Below are 16,602 nucleotides of genomic sequence, written 5' to 3' on the forward strand. Positions count from 1 at the left end.
TCCATGTTGCTCATGTTGTGGGACTTGGGTCACAGGGTGACACATTGCCGATTGCGGTCCGGGTGGCGCCGACACTAGAATTGAGACACACGCATTAGTTACTTCCTTGTCCAGCCCAGAACGGAACCACGCCCAGAGCCCAGGGGTCATTGTTCACACCCTTACGCTGGACTGGCATACGCCAGGCCAGCCCACTCCGCTTACGCTCACAGGGGGGGAAGACAACGCTACATGACCCAGGTCTACCCTGTAGGGATCCTTCTCACAGGTCTAGTTGTCAGCATGCCACAGCCACTCCCTCACGGCTGGTTTACACCCACACCACACCCATCCTGCACAGCCGTCACAGGACATGTGACCCTGCCAATAAAAAGTTCCTGGTACACGTGCTGGATGCCATTTCCACTCTCTAACTGGGTGTCTCCGTGTGGTTATCATTTCTGCCCGAGGGCCTAGGGCCCGGGCACAGCACATTGCCCAGTGCCGGGGGTGACATGATGGCGTCCCCACCACGGGACTCAATCATAAAGGGTCCATGGCTTGCCGGGAACAGACTTGGTGGCACTAGATACACTGCGGCAGGCACAGGCACACCGCCACGGGACGGTGTCTTTGGGTGCACTGACGTAGGGGCACCTTAAGTGCTGAGCCGGTGTGCAGCCTGCGATGATGCGCTGTCCGGGCGTTCCGGAATGGTGGCATTTGTGTGAGCCCTGCTGGATCGCAGTGTAGGCCTGAGCCAGCGGGCAGTGCGGACCTACCACCACGTGGCGTCGCCTCGTGGTTCACAGAGTTAGTGGCACCTCTAGGGCTGAGCTGGTGTGCAGCCTGCGATGAAGCCGGGTGCACTGATATGTTCTCTGCCATAGCAAAATCAAGACCCAGAATCAAGTGTGGGACCTGGTGGCCTACGGTGCAGGGCTGCATGATGTGGGGGGTGCGATGATCGCAGGCCTCGGGCTTGGGGCTTCCACCGGAACATGGTGGGCCCTCTTGGAGACACACCGGTGGCGGAAGGTGAGCAGTGAGGCCTGGTTGTGCAGGGGTGGGTAATCTCCGCTGGGCGGCGGGAGGGGCTGGGGTGCAGCTGCCTGTGTGCACAGGGGCGGGCAAGCGATGATGGCATGTGCTACTGTATGGACTCTGCCATTCATGTCTCTGGCACTGTTTCAGATGAGGGACCTGGGGGACTGCAGTGTGTACCGGCAAGTGGCTGGAGACACACCGGTGGCTGCAGGTGAGCAGTGAGGCCTGGGTCTGCAGTGTCGGCACTCTCTCTCCCTCTCTTTCTCTCTCTCACTCTTTCTCTCTCCCTCTCTTTCTCTCTTTCTCTTTCTCTCTCCCTCTTTCTCCCTCTTTTTCTTTCTCCCTCTCTTTCTCTCTCTTTCTCTTTCTCTCTCTCCCTCCCTCTCTTTCTCTCTCTCTTTCTCTCCCTCTTTCTCTCTCTCTTTCTCTCTCCCTCTCTTTCTCTCTCTTTCTCTCTCCCTCTCTCTTTCTCGCCCGCTCTCACTCTCTTTCTCTCTCCCTCTCTTTCTCCCTCCCCTCTATCCCTCTCTCTCTCTCCCTCGCTCTCTCTGTACTTTGATGGGCGCATGACACACCTTCTTATCTGTATTTCTGTCCTGCAGGCTGTGAGGCTGTGACTTACAGAATGCCCAGAGAAGACCCGCCTTGCCTCTTCAAGATTGTTGTTTTTTGTTTAATCTGTAATAAACATTTTTTTGGATTATATGATATGAATGTATGATCTCCATTTTTCTGGCCACACCAGGTATTGTGATTGTGCGACTTCAGGCAATTTGTTTGGTTCATGGTTTTGTGGAGTTGATGTGCATTCTCTTTGTCCAAAGGGGGGGGGTGGTGTGGTCTGGGGGGGGGGGGGGGAGGGGGGGAGCGGGGTAGGGTGGTGGTGTCGTTGGTGTGTTGTTGCCCTATTGGGGCTCCGGGCTGCATGTTCAGTTGCTCGGGGACATCTGTTGTTCTTCATGTTTGGCTATGGGCTGTGCTCCCTTGGCTTCTGCCGGTTGTCAACTTTACACCAGGTCAGAGCAGGTTTTAAAATCCTGCTGCTAACGCAACTTATCACCTGTTTTGCGATCTTAACGCCGATCGGGCTGGTCGTTGAGAATGTTGAGGAGTGGTGTTGTCACTGCTTTTTGCTCAGGAACGCCTACTCTGCATCTCATTAGCAATAGTTGCCGGGGTCATCCGTGGCAATGTTTTTTGAGGATGCTATCGCCGGAAAACTGGTGATATCGGCTGTTAGCACCAGCTTGTGAATGGGGCAATACATTTATCGCAACTTTGGCTGCGATAAAGTGCCAATAACTCAGCGATAGGTCCTTGAGAATATGCCCCTGTGTTTTTTGACGGATGCGCTGTTACTGCCTAACTCTAAAGAAGTCCATAAATCTCCAGTTTTGTCTTTTTTTAGCACAATAAGTCCTGCAACTCTCTTTGATATACATTACCATTAGCACTAGGGAGACCAACGAGCGTAGGTGCAAATTCAGGACGGTGAGTGTAAAAATTCAGGACTAAGTGTCAAAATTCAGAACAAAAATTCAGGACAGAAGGTTAAAATTCAGGACGAAAATTCCAGACAAAAGGTATGTTTTACAGACACATCAGAGGTGGTCACACAATAGTTTATAAGTAAGTAAATAGATAACCATAATAAGTACAGGGGTGCAATGTATAGGAAGCAAGAGAATAACAGTGTTGTTCTCTTTCAGACCAGCACAATCACTATGTATGTACTTTTCATGAAGAATCTTTAAAAAAAATAAAAGTATGTGCTACTCTTGCCCATTAATTGTGTCCTGAGATTGCAAGGTGATGGTTCAAACCTAGGTACAGGGTAAAGGAGCAGTGCTTTACAGAGTGCAACTTCAGATAATTAAAATAAATGCCACCCTGTGAGATCGGCACATTTGCATTCAAGAACCAGCTGGTTGCACTGAAGCTGGTCTAGTCCTCCCCATTCTTTCTGTCTGATTTCCCTCATCCCATTCTCTCACTTGCTTTCTCTTTACTTACTCTTTCATCCACTCTAACTTCCTCAAACGTCTATCACTGTTTGTTTTTCCTTCTCTTCCTTTTTTCTCCCCTGTATTATAATTCCTTGAGCTTCCATCCATTCTTCTTCTCCTTTCTCGCACTGTCCTCTAAGCCCGCTTTTCCTCTTTAACTTTTATTCTCTCCCCTGTATTTTCCTTTCATCTGTCTCCCCCCCATCCACTTTTTCTCTTTCTCCTATAAGGTCTTTTTCACTCAATTTCCTCTCTTTATGAGTTCACTCCTTACTTTCACTTGTTACTTTTGTCCCACACTTTCTCTATCTCCTCCAGGCTCACTCTCCTTTCTCAGGCTCCTTTTCTTTCTCTCATGCTTTCTTTCATAGTTCTGTTCTCTCCATTCTTCCTTGATTCCTCCGGCATCTTTTCTTCCTCACTCCTTTAGTCTACTTCTACAGCAGTTACGGCATTCCTGATGCTCACTATAATCTGTGGTGAGCCAGTACTTTGTTTCATGCACCACAGCAAGAAACTGCAGTGGCACAAATAAACAAAAAACACCACTGCAAAAACCACGATTTGACTCAAAAAGTTGTGAATTTCAATTAAAAAATAAACCTAACCTCTACTGAGAGGACTTTTTGGGCTTTCCATAGCTCACAAGCAAAAATGAAATGCCTTTCTGCACTTGAAGATGAAGGCATTGAGTAAACTTAGTGCTGCACTACTTCTATAATATACAAGAAATGCATTCCTTTTGTTATGATCTCAGTATTAATTGATCCATCTTTCGAGTGCCATGCTACATACATTAGCTGCAATTCTCACAGTAAAAACGACTGCATTTTTCATAGTAATTATTTTGTTTGTTTTCTTACCAGTGCTTTGGTAGCCATAGTTCATCCTGGGCCCCTGTTCTCTTTAAATGCTTGTCATTGTTGGATTAAAAATAAAATCAAACAGCCCTGAGCACACCGAGCAAGTACTAAAATCTACAGAGCTCCTAAACTGGATGTGCTGTCAACGTCTAATCCCCACATAATTTTAGGTTTCGCCTAGCGACGCAGCGCATGTGCTGCTCGCTTGCGAGATCTATTGTCGTCGGTTTTGCTTCGGAAGCGGGGTGGAAGCTCCACCCATGCTTCTGATTGGTGTGTGTCAAAAATGTATGCTTTTAATTGGAAGGGAGGCATGTTTGTTCTCTCCCTGTCTCCTGTTCGGTGTGCCTGCCCGGACAGGAGATGTGCACGTGCACCGCATCTCTTTTGCTTGCGGCGTTTCAGGCATTGTATTAGTGCATGCTTTCACTTTCGGACTTTATCACAGTTTCTTTAACATTCTTTGTAGATAGTGGCATCATTTGTGTTCACAGCGAGCTAGGTGACACGTACTCTCTAATCTCGCTGTCAGCCTCCTTGCCCACCCTGACTACACAGGTTGTATTTTCGTTACATTGTGACCTCTGTTTATCGCCGAACAATTTATCCCCTGCTCTTTAGACCCATAGAACCTTTAAATAGTCTTTATTTATGAACAAAGTGATCAAGCGGTTCGAGAACGCAGTCCCACGATACCTTTCTAGTTTTGCGTAATGTTAATCAGTACCACATGGTTGCTGATTGAAAGGTTATTTAGGAATTTAACGACACAAGAAGATGGTTACCAGAGCCAGCCATATCCTTATGAATGTTGACTAGTGAGAAGTGAGTCGCGACTTCTTCAACATTTATGTATGTATCTCCAACAATTTTCAATTTTGTGAGTGTAAAATGCATTTCAAATGTCATAGGCGACTCTTCTGAAGCTTCCTAGTGCGTGTGTACCAATGCAGAGAAAGTTGGTATTTGTGTGCAGTGCATGTAATGAAGCATGCGTTTGTAACATTAGGCGCATGTCACACTCACGTCACACCTGCGTGGGTACATTTCACATCTGTTTAGTTTTGTAAATTGAGCATAATATTTGCACTCTCAATGTATGTATCTAATGTGGCATGTATTTGGTTTGGAAACCACTTATGCCTTTGTGAATTGGCCCCAGTGAGCCCGGTAAATATGGGCAGATCTGCCCTTGCGTTATAGCAAGTCGTTCAGCAGGAAATGACGCACACATTTTGCCTCGGACTTAGAATTTTCTACTTTAACCTGTACAGTTTTCTGCTTTAGGCTTTCCAGCAATGTATACCGTATCCCGCACTGTTGCTGGCCATGAGGTCAGTGTTATAGTAAACGGCATACAGGCAGATTTAGAGATGGGATGGTCAGAGGCAACCTGGTGGCCAAAAAGCCCAATGCAGGCCACGGATGACCACTGAGCAAAGGTTGGAACTGGACAGCCTATTTACGTATAAAGATACCAAAGTGCGTCACACTTGTATCTGTCAGTTAAATGTGCAGCATTTAACTAGGGAAACGCTGATCTTTCAAAAAGGGACGCGCTCTTCTTTTTGGTCTTTGGTACGTCTGTTTTAAGAATTTGTAGAACTCGTAGTTGTATGCCCTACTGCCCACCCCTCCTGCCAGTGAGTCCTACCCTTTACAGCACGGCATCTAAGTTCCATCATTCAAATATGACAGAAAAAGAGTTTCTTGAAAAATATCGTTTTCATTTTGGTGCAAAACCCACTCCGGCATAGCGGGGTGTCCTCTGCTTCATGGCGCTAACGAGGAAACACACTGTGAGGAGCAGCTAGAGGTGGGTCCTGAGGGGGAGGGGGCAGCTCTTCTCAGACTTCTCTGCGCGTCGCTGAGGAGAGGCGAAGAGACTGCAATATAACCTGTGATCTGTTACAGGAGGCGATAGCGGGGATCCAGCAACATGTGTTCCTGCCTGTGGTCTGCGCGTTGATGCGTTGTTGTAAAGAACATTTCATTTGGGACAGTGTTAACAATAACATTATCAGTAAAGCTTGGCATGGGTAGCAAAACTGGAAGCTTCTCGGCAGGATTTAGTTAAACGTTTGTTTCTTTAACAAGAATTTTGCCCCTTATCGACATTGCTTATGATTAAGGCTCCCTGTTCTCTGTTTTTTTTTTACAGATCTTAAGGGATAAATACAATAGAAAACCATTTATTTGTTTGTCTGTATTTATTTTTAAATATGGGTGCTTTTTGAGTGATTCTAAATACTCTCTACCATGACTGCCAGGCCAATTACTGTGTGGATTGATAGGTAATGGGGTTACAAAAGGAATCAAGTTTAGTAAAGAGGCTTAAACAGCAGTAGATATGCACAAGGTTGATAATGAAATTTGCATATCCTCATATTAGCGCATTGAGTTATCTTCTGCGGGTGTTCATACCACGGAAACACTGTGGGCCCGATTCACAGAACTAACTTAAGACAAAATCCTAAACTTACTACCATTTTGGTATTCACATAAGGTACTTACTCATTTTGGTATTCACAGAAGGCACTTACTCATTGATGAGTAAGGGCCTTCTGTGAATACCAAATTGAGTAACTTACTCATTTTGAGTAACTTACTCATTTTGAGTAATTTACTCATTTTTGTATTCACAGAAGGCACTTACTCATCAATGAGTAAGTGCCTTCTGTGAATACCAAAATGAATAAGTGCCTTCTGTGAATACCAAAATGATAGTAAGTTTAGGATTTTGTCTTAAGTTAGTTCTGTGAATCGGGTCCAGTATGTTGCTAACAAATATAGAGTGAACTACGAACACAAACAATGCTTATGAAATTCACATACCTAACTGTTTTAATATGTGTCTTTGTAATCGTAATGTTTGTATTATATCAGGAAGTAGGGGTATTTAATGTTTTTTCACGGCAAAATGTTAGCACTTCGTTTACCCAGTGTGTTACTAGGATGACAAACGTATTCCTGCAGCAGGTGCTCTGGAATGGCTGGTGATAGTGTGGTTGGTGGCTGTTACCAAGCTGCCTCTGGAATTTAGTGGTGCAGCAAAGGCGTGAAATAGGGGTGTTGACCACATACATTCTGAGAAGTATGAAAAGACAGTGATGAAAAGGGATTCAAATCTTTACGTGGAGGCTGCAAGCGGAATTTTTTACAGTTGTTCTCTTGTGTGCGCACCAGTGTATCTGCCCTTTCTCCACTTATATTTCTGGTGATGTGTTATGGGAGTTGATGCTTTGGAATGCCACTGGATTTTCTTGCTTTTATTATCATCATTCAGCGCAGAGTGCAAGTGCTCTTGGGAAAGGATAGTGACCTTTGCCAACTCTCATGATGTATTGTATGTATATATTTATAATATTTGGACATAGATTGGGCTCCATGGGGCACTATGCATCATGAGGCATTCTAGAAGATGATACACGCTCATGTCCATCAAGTGTGGATTTACATCTTTTGAACTGCAGAATTACTTTCCACAATGCACAACTGCATTTCACATATTGATATGTTTTAGCAGGGAGAGGGAGAGCAAGTGATTTTCCTAGATTCACTTTATTGTTGGACAAGTGCCAAGGCCAGAATCAGGCCCAGGCCCAAAGCTAGCAGCCCAGACATTATCATTGTTTTAGCACAGTTTCACTGGGAGGGCAGCACTCTCCAGCCCCCCACTTCCATGTGCACGTAGCTCATGGCATCCATTTTTAGGTCGAGCCTGGGCAGTGCATGCGCTGATCTGCGGTATGCTCTATTGGAGTATGGAATTGAAGCCCGGGCCACTATCCATCCATATTTGTCATTGGCTTATGTCCTTTCTCTTGTAAATGCTGGCTTCTGATTTGTTAATAGGCTTGTTAGTCCCTCCTTAGTACCGCCTTGTCTTCTTTTGTAACCTCCCATAAGGTATGGCCCTTTTACTTCGGTTGTTACACGGTACCTCTTTTTGAGTCTGTGAGCACTATTTTCTTTAATGAGTTTCTCCTACTGCAGGCACAACATGCTTTGCTTCGATAGTTACGTCATTACGAGGCAGCCGTTTATTTACCTCATTGCGTCACGCAACGTGCCGACGTGTTCGTCGGCAGCAGCGTTCCACAGGTGAGGCCACTTTTCCCCAAGCATAAATGTTGCGCTCTTGCCTGTCCGGTTACTCCTTGGAAGGACGCCCGGGGTAACGACGGACAGGTAAGAGCAAGCGGCTTGCTGGAGTTATATCCGTGCATATTTTCTTGCACTCAGCTTGACAGTGAGCAAAATACTTCTTTAAGCATGTAATGACTAATGTTGTTACCATAGATGATTTACAACCGTTGCATTCTCACTACCCACTAAACTCTATTCTTACGAGTGGGTAGCACTATAATTGGATTCACCATTCTACCCGCTCCCTTCCCACTGCCCACAAATGTTGTTGTGGCTTTGCAGTTGGCAAAGTGAGGGATGCTACTCACCATTTTAAATATGACAGCCTTTTTGAATATGACAGCCTTACCGAGTGACTTCTTTCCAGTCCATTGTTTTTGTTATAGTAGAAGTACCATTTAGGGGTAGTTCTATTTAGAACTATATGCTTGTGGAGTATTAGTTTGTTTTTTCATTTCCTTTTTTCACAGAGCGTTGCCTCACACCCTGAGTTGTTACCAGGAGCGGTGGGTGGTATCCCCGATTTCATACGGGTAAGAAGGTCGATTGTAGGCTTTGTTTACAGTACCTATCATTAAGTTTGCTTGTAAAACTGACTGATATGCCACTTTACATGTTGTGAATGTGAGCTTTTCTCTTTTTCTCGTTTTTTTCTTAACAGGTGATTTCCAAGTATCCCTGTAGTGTTTCCTACAAATAAGTACACAGGTATACAGTTGGTTGTATCGTTCAACTAATATTTTATATGTGACAATCTTCACTCACTGATAAATTGTTGCAGTAGTAACACACCATGGTCCTGAAGAAAGCCATGATCACATTTCTGATCTAGTTTGGCTGAAATATGTAGACCACATTCTTCACCAGCGCGTTCGTTAATTTGCTCAGACCGCGCCTTTACTGCTTTTTAACCTTGACACCTTGAGATCTCCAATAAACATATTTCTTCTCCAGGTAGTCAATTTTAACATACACTCCATTGACACTGCACTACATACTGTTCACCACACTATAGGTAGCTTCATCGATCGTTAGGAAATCTAGTCCTCTGTGTACATCTTAAAACATCCGTGAGCTCCTCCTCTGACACTCGTAAGGAGTTGTAGCTCCTTAACTGCACCAGGTTGCAGTTAAGAGGAGATCCCAAATGATGAAGCATGCCACCTCGTGGGTGATGGGATCCTGTCCTCTTCAAGAGGACTCCCTTTATAGTTTCTTGTCCTGTTGATTAGTATCAGTCAGATTCTCACACTTTTTCCTTAAAAGACCAGAGGACTCATTGTTTTTGCTTTTCTGCAACATTCAGCACACCATGCGTGCTTTCACTTTCTGAGGAGCCTGGGACAATGGCAGCCACTCCTTTGAATAGGTGTCGCATCTACAAGAGTTTTAGCTATTGGCATTGCAAATGACAATGCCTTTAATTTATGTGTTAATTAGCAAAACAGATAAATAAAAGGCATTGTCATTTACAACGCCAATAGCTTAAGCTCTTGCAAATGCGAGACCTATTGCATTGCAAATGCTTGTTAATTGCTGGACTGTAACTAGCTCATAAGGAGACAGGACTTTCCATGTCTCCAAAGTAGTAAGGAAAAGTAGTGCTGCATGCCATAAAAACAGCCCCTGGCAACAGGGAATGTGCCACACCCCCGGGGATTAATGTGCTTGATTTAGATCGGACTCTCAGTGAACAACAGGCAAATTACACAAGGCTGCAAGTTCCCCATGGTACTCTAATGGGGGAAAGCTCCTCTGCTACAGTCTACTGGCTCCATGGGAGTCACTCTCCTCCAAGGCACTCACTTGCATGCACATGATGTGTTATAAGGCAGACGGCCCTCTGTCATTCCAAATGTGATAATCAGCTGCAGTCAGAATGACAATGGGCCTGTCCACAGCCTGTGCGAGGTCCGGGAGGGGCTGCTGCATCCTGTGAAGTTCAAAGAAAAGTGCGAGCTGGCCCCAAGAACTATTGAACTCCTGGGGCTACTCGCAGGGGAACAGCACAGTTTGCTGAAATGCCCAGAATTACAGACAAAAGGCGTCCGTAAAAGGAATGATGATGGACAACGGACATGACACCAAAATGACAGATGGTCTGTGAAATTTACGGACGGTTGCTCACCCTAATTAGCACTGTAAACATGTTCTTACCACAACCATTAACAGGCACACACGCCTTAATTCTATGTTATACGCACGCCCTTATTAAGATTAGAGCAGCAACATCTAGAGTCCATTCACTGGGGGGTATAGAGCAGCTGCCGTCATAATGGGCTGAGGAGGGTCACGTCCCCTCACCTTTTGGCCACCATAAAAGGTGTCTGCCAGGCTGAGCAAAGGTCAACCTGACTGATGCTCTTAATTTTCAGGTCAGACAGCCAAGAGCTAGAAATGACCTAAATGCTCAGGCTCATGGCTGCCTGAGTTGAAATTTGCCAGACTGACAAAGTCACAGCTCCTGTGGGTGACCTCTTCAGCCTGGCAAAGCACCTTGACATCCTCCCTCTCAAGGTGAGGAGGAGCACCACTGATTGTCTCGGACCTGGGCGCTCCAGTTCTAAGCACTGAAGCGCCCACGCTTGAATCGCTGGCACCTCGTCACAGAGTGGGGTGGGGGTCAGCAGTCTCACTGACCCCACCCCAATCTGTGACGAATGGGAGACTGCTGCCTGAGGTCAGCCACTGAGGGAAGGCAGCAGTCCCAACCCTCCTGGGATCTCCAAAGCATAGCTGCGCAGGTAAGTAGGATTTTATTTTTTATGTTTAGTGCGTGCGTCAATAAATGAATATTTGGGAGTGAGTGTTGTGAATTGACATGTTTGTGCGTGCATGTGTGAATGCATGAGTGTGAGTGAGTGTTTATGTGTGTGCTTGTTCCCCAACCCCCCCCCCAATCCCCCCACACCCCCTGCTAAAACTACAGGCGACCACTTGTATTGAGGTTTGGAAGAGAGCAGGAAGGCACCGATGCAACACCACATTCACAGTAAGGCACTGACTGAGCACCTGTTGGGAGTAGACAGACACCAGGGCATTCCTGATACTTAGCACCCATTCAGGTTTTGGCTGAGGTCCATGCGACACGACAGAGCACTAATTCAGCAGCACCACCTGGTGTCCAGTTAAAGTGTGTCACTGCCTTTGGGCCTGGAGGGAGCAGGCAAGCATTGATACACTAGTGACACCCAGTGGCCATTAATAGTATGACACTCAGTAAGGATTTGTTGGGAGCAGGCATGCGTGGTTTCCTGCGCTACCCTGAGGCTCTTGTTACAAGTGGTCTGATAAATTACGATATCTGCAGGCACTCCTGTGACTGCACATACCAGAATGATGAGATATGCAATAAAAACGGACTATTCGAAGCTGTTATATGAAGCTGTGAACTTCCCAGCACCATCAGTATTTTCACTTCTACAAAACTTATAAAACATGTTTTGACATAAAAATAACCGCTCTCCTTGGATGAATGTCAGCAGATTTAACCTACCGGTATTCATAAGGTAAAATGTGTGTGGGAAACTTATAATTGGTGTTATTTATTTATAAATAATTAACCCTATGGTATTAATATTTATCAGGTGCAATAAGTATTCACAAAATACTCGGCCTCTTTTAATGAGGGTGCCAAATGAGTGCTTAGCCCTGGTTGTCATAAAGGATGGGGTGGGCCAGACATCCTTTAGCTAACTTATTGCTAGGTGACTTGACATACTACATACACCTAATTCTGAACTAGTCCGATGGGAATATGCCCCTATAGATTTTAGGCTAATTTGCCTCTAAATGCTGTATGTTATGTTATGTTATATTACTAGTACTTAATATAGTGCGAACAACTCCCTCTAACAGGGGTAGCCCGGCACTAGCCTTGAAAAAGGAAGGAAAATAAGCTGGAATGAAGATGGCCATAACTTTTTTATTATTATTAAATAAGCCATGTTTTTAACATTTTTTTTCAAGTGGCTAAATGTTGGACAGTGCGAATCTGAATCAGCAACTTGTTCCAGTAATATGGTGCAAGTTGGGAAAAGGAATGACCCCCATTTCTAGCTGTTGGAATACGAAGGGGGGTGACAAGAACGGTGTCCGCAGATCTGAGGGTTGTAGCTGGATAATATAACCCGAGTTTACAGCCGAGGTAGGCAGGTCCTGTCCCATACAGGGCTGTGCGGGTAAGGCAAAGGAGTTTAAAAATACAGCACTTCCACACATAAAGCCAGTGTAATTATTCTTGAAGACGTGCCCGGAGAAAGGGGATAAATCAGACGGGCAGCTGCATTCTGAACAACCTGCATACAAGACAGAAGAGATGCATTTGTAGACACCAAGAGAGCATTACCATAATCCAGTCAATGTATAACTAGAGCATTTGTGAGGGTCTGTCTACAGTTTAGAGGAAGCCAAAGAAAATCTTTTCTAAGCAGGCAAGACTCCAAAGCAAGACCCACAGATTGTATTAACCTAGTTGACCAGTGACAATTTGTCATTTAGTAAAATGCTGAAATATTAAAAAAGCGTGGGATTTAAAGAGGAGCCTTGCTGAATTCCACAAGAATTGTCAATTGTCTTTGGTTTAAAAGGGGGCAATTAGTCCCTAAGCCAGACCAAAGCGTGTCCACGCACCCCGAAGTCATACAACATGTCAATCAAGAATGCATACGAGACCGTATCCAAGCAGTAGAAGAACTGCTGATTTTCCTACATCTAAACTGGTTGTGGTAGTATCAGTGAGAGTCAGGGGAGGAGTTTCTGTGCTGAGCTGTCATGAACCCAGACTGTGAGAGGTCCAGGATGTTGTTAGCCTACTGGTAGTGAGATAGCCTTCTGTTTATTAATTTCTCCATCAGTTTAACTGGAAAGGCAGCAATGAGATTGGGCAATATTTGGAAGCAATAGCCAGATAAGCTGCAGGTTTTTTTTACAATAGGAGATATGTGTGCAGGTTTCCATAGTTTTGGCACCTTGGCTATATTCAATGACAAATTGGAAAAGTCAGTAAAATAAGGCACTGAGGCTGTTGCAAGCAAGGAGAATACATAAACTGGACAAAGGACATCAGGGATCCAGATTTTACTGTAAGAAACAACTCTTCAACCTCCTCAAGACCATAGGATCAAGCCTAACCAGCGGGACAAGAGAGTTGGATGGAGAGACCCAGGGCCATATTTACAAGGGAATGGTGGAGCATGGCGTTAAGCACAAAATGCTAGCTGCACGCTCCGCCATTTTGAAAACGCAGGGATGCGCTGTATTTACAGAGATACTGCACATCCCTGCGTTTTTTCCTAGCTCTGGTGCTAAATGAAGCTGCCTAGCACCAACGCGGGCACCCTTGCACCATAGTGCCAGGGTGCCTGCACTGAGGGAATGATTGTTTATGTACAGGAAGGTGTGCCTTCCCGCACACAAACAATCATTTATGGCGTTTTGCCATTTTTTATATGTGTGGTGCACAATGCAGCACATATAGAAACAGCGAAAACGAGGCAAATAAAGCATTTCTCCTTGTTTCGCCCTGTTAAGACTAGGTTTTCCCTGGTCATAATTTTGGCATTGCCTCCTATTTACACCACTCTTGTAAATAGGGGTCAACATCAAAATCAATGGGTGTTGCGGTGGAACGCCCACTGCAACACCCACTGCCCACCCCTTTCTCACTAAGTATAGCGTGAAAGGGGGCTTTATTTACAAAGAGGCATTTAGTGGCTTAATGCTGCCTTGTAAATGAGGAGAAGCCCCCTATCTCCACAGGAACAACGCCGTTAAAAGTGATGTTCCTGTGGCGATAGGGGCTTGTAAATATGCCACCCAGTCCTGCGCTTGGCTTAACAGCGGTTCTGATTAGTGCGCAAAATCCTCATTTATTTTACAGATGTCATGAAAATAAATACAGAGAGATTTGCATATTTCAGAAGAAGCAGGTACCAGAGTGCTGATGACTTCAGGTTGAATGAATTTATTTAAAGTTTTGAAGATTTTTTTAGCAGAGTTGCCTGTACGCTAGGGTTTTCTTAAAATTACACCCAAAGTGTAGATGTGTACCACTCCCTCATTGTGGGAGAAAGTACGTTTTATGTCTTAACTATTGTGTCTTTTATGGTAGTGATAAACCAAATAAAGTTTTTTTTTGACTGAGACAACTGACTGTAAGTTTTTATCCGAAAATGTGATTACTGGCGAAAGTTGACACATTACTTCTGCCAGTGACAAGTCCTCTTATGATACAGCCAAGGGATTTGTTGCACTTTACTAAACCTCCAAATAAAATGCAAATAAACAAAATAAAATAAATCCTAATTCAATTCTACATTTTAACTCCTAAATAACTTGGATAACATTGTAGTACTAAAGTTCACCTTCTGTAAACTCAGTGACTGTTAAAAAAGTTGCCAATGTTTGGTAAAAAGTTAAAATAGCTTTTACAACCCCTAAATGGGCCAGGCTTATTTGTTTAAACTTGACTCATCTGTTTAAGAGATGTAGACACTGAGATTTGTTTGTAAATAGAAGGTGCACTCAACTGTTAAAGTTTCTTAAATTTGGTATTGTTTGTTGAAGAAACGTTGCAAATGTGGTTTACTGTGTTTATATTTAAAGATCCTTAAATATTGAACAAAGTTTGTGGTGTTTGTTAACAATGTTTAAATACTTTCATAACTAAAAACGAACGTTAAGATTGTGTTTAAACGTTCTAAATGTCATTTCAAAAACTTGAAAATGCTTGGTAGAAAGTTATAAATAACTTTTATAACCTTAAAAAGCTGCCATGTGAACTAAGTAGTTGTACAAATGATGCATTATGTCTAGACAAACAGAACAAACTTAAAGTCGAATATTTGCATAGGTATTTCTAACAAACATTGAGAAATCCTGTTTGTGTTTAAGATTTAGCAGCGCACGGCTGCCCGGCCAGGGCTTTCCCAGCGCTCTTCTGCCCTTAAACAACTTTTTCCATTTATGTTGCGGGAGCATGCTTGAGAGAATGGAAACTCTGCCCAACGTGGCCATTTTATTCACTTTTGTAACACGGTAGAATGCTGCTGTTTCGCCGCTGGAGTTTTATTTGAGTTTTTTCATAGTTCCCTACTGGGCCAAGAGCAGAGCTGGTAAGGTGGCGGTTGAGATCTGGCATTTGCATAACTGACTATGAGTACAGGAGCGATAAGTCATAATAAGAGTCATTTCAATTGAAGATCACAAAATGATAAAATCTGCCAGGCAATATGCGCTGGGCAAATAGTCCCTGAGAGGCCGGGAGATGAAAGCGCGCGCACCCTCTGCGGTTACACTTGAAGTCTGGCCCTGGCACCCACGTACAGTAGATGCAACTACAAGGAAAACCGACTGGGAGAGATTGTGGTGAGCGTGGGCGGGAAGCCAGAGGTGGGAGGCAAGGAAGCACCGTCTGCAGGTTCAGCTAGAGGTAAAGAGGGGGGTGGTACAGACTGACGGGTATAGGCCCAGACCTTTACAATTCGTAGGTGGTATGCCTCTGTTCTTTGTGAATCACCTCCCCCCCCCCCCCCCTCCCAGGTTCACACAAAGCTCTCAAATATTGGAGCAAATGATGCAGCAGCACAAATCAGAATGCGTCTAAGATCACACAGAGTATGAGTGTCCTCGGGCATCTTTACCCTAACGCCGAGCATGAAGCCGTGGTCCAGACCTCTTCCTCTGCCTGCCCGATGAGGGTCTCAGGTTAGACAGTACAAAAGGGGGTATATTCACAAGAAAGTGTGATAACTACCGCAAGAGTAGCCTAACGCAACTTCCAACATCGCAGCCCAACGCGGGAAAATTACACCGTGCCAACCAAGTATTCACAGCGCGACGCTAGCATGCGATAGTTACCAGATAACATGTCAAATGGCAGCGCAAAAGCCAATGCCAAGCCGCAAAAATGCGAAACGCAAACACAAAAAAAATGCGATAAGGCCAATCGCGGTACAAAAAGTAGCGAAAACCAGCCACAGGCCTGCAAATACCACGCGTCTGGCGGGAAAATGCACCATAAAAGTCACAGAAACAACACACCAGAACAAAGCCAAAGCACGTAGCAACATGGATGCACTCTGACCCAGCGCAGAGGTCAACGCGAACCCCACAAGCCCCACAGACCACCAGCAAGGAACAACGGGGTCGGGGAAGGCCAAGGAGAAGAGGGAGCAGAAGACGAGGTGGAGACCACAGGAAAACAAGACCAGCGTCACTGAGGTGACAGAACACTACCGGCAACTGACCCACAAGCAGACCACCTGGAATGCAGTCAGAGTGCCGAGGAGGCCAATCCAGGAGGTCAAGAGGCGCCGGCATGACGTGACAACCTAAACCAGGCACAAACCCGCTGCTAACAGGAAGTCAGCAACGGCGACAGGAGGCGGCAGTCCTGCGCCACTGGAGGAGCTGGAGGAAACCGAGGCAACAGTCATCAGTGGGGAGACGGTGCAAGGAGTAGGGAGCACGGACACAGCTCGAGAGGAGCTGACACAACATCAACAGGGAGAGTAACCAACAGGCACTGGGGGGACGGGGAGAGATGGGCACAATGG

This window comes from Triturus cristatus, chromosome 1_2, assembly GCF_964204655.1.
Source record: "Triturus cristatus chromosome 1_2, aTriCri1.1, whole genome shotgun sequence".
NCBI classification, from domain to species: Eukaryota; Metazoa; Chordata; class Amphibia; order Caudata; family Salamandridae; genus Triturus; species Triturus cristatus.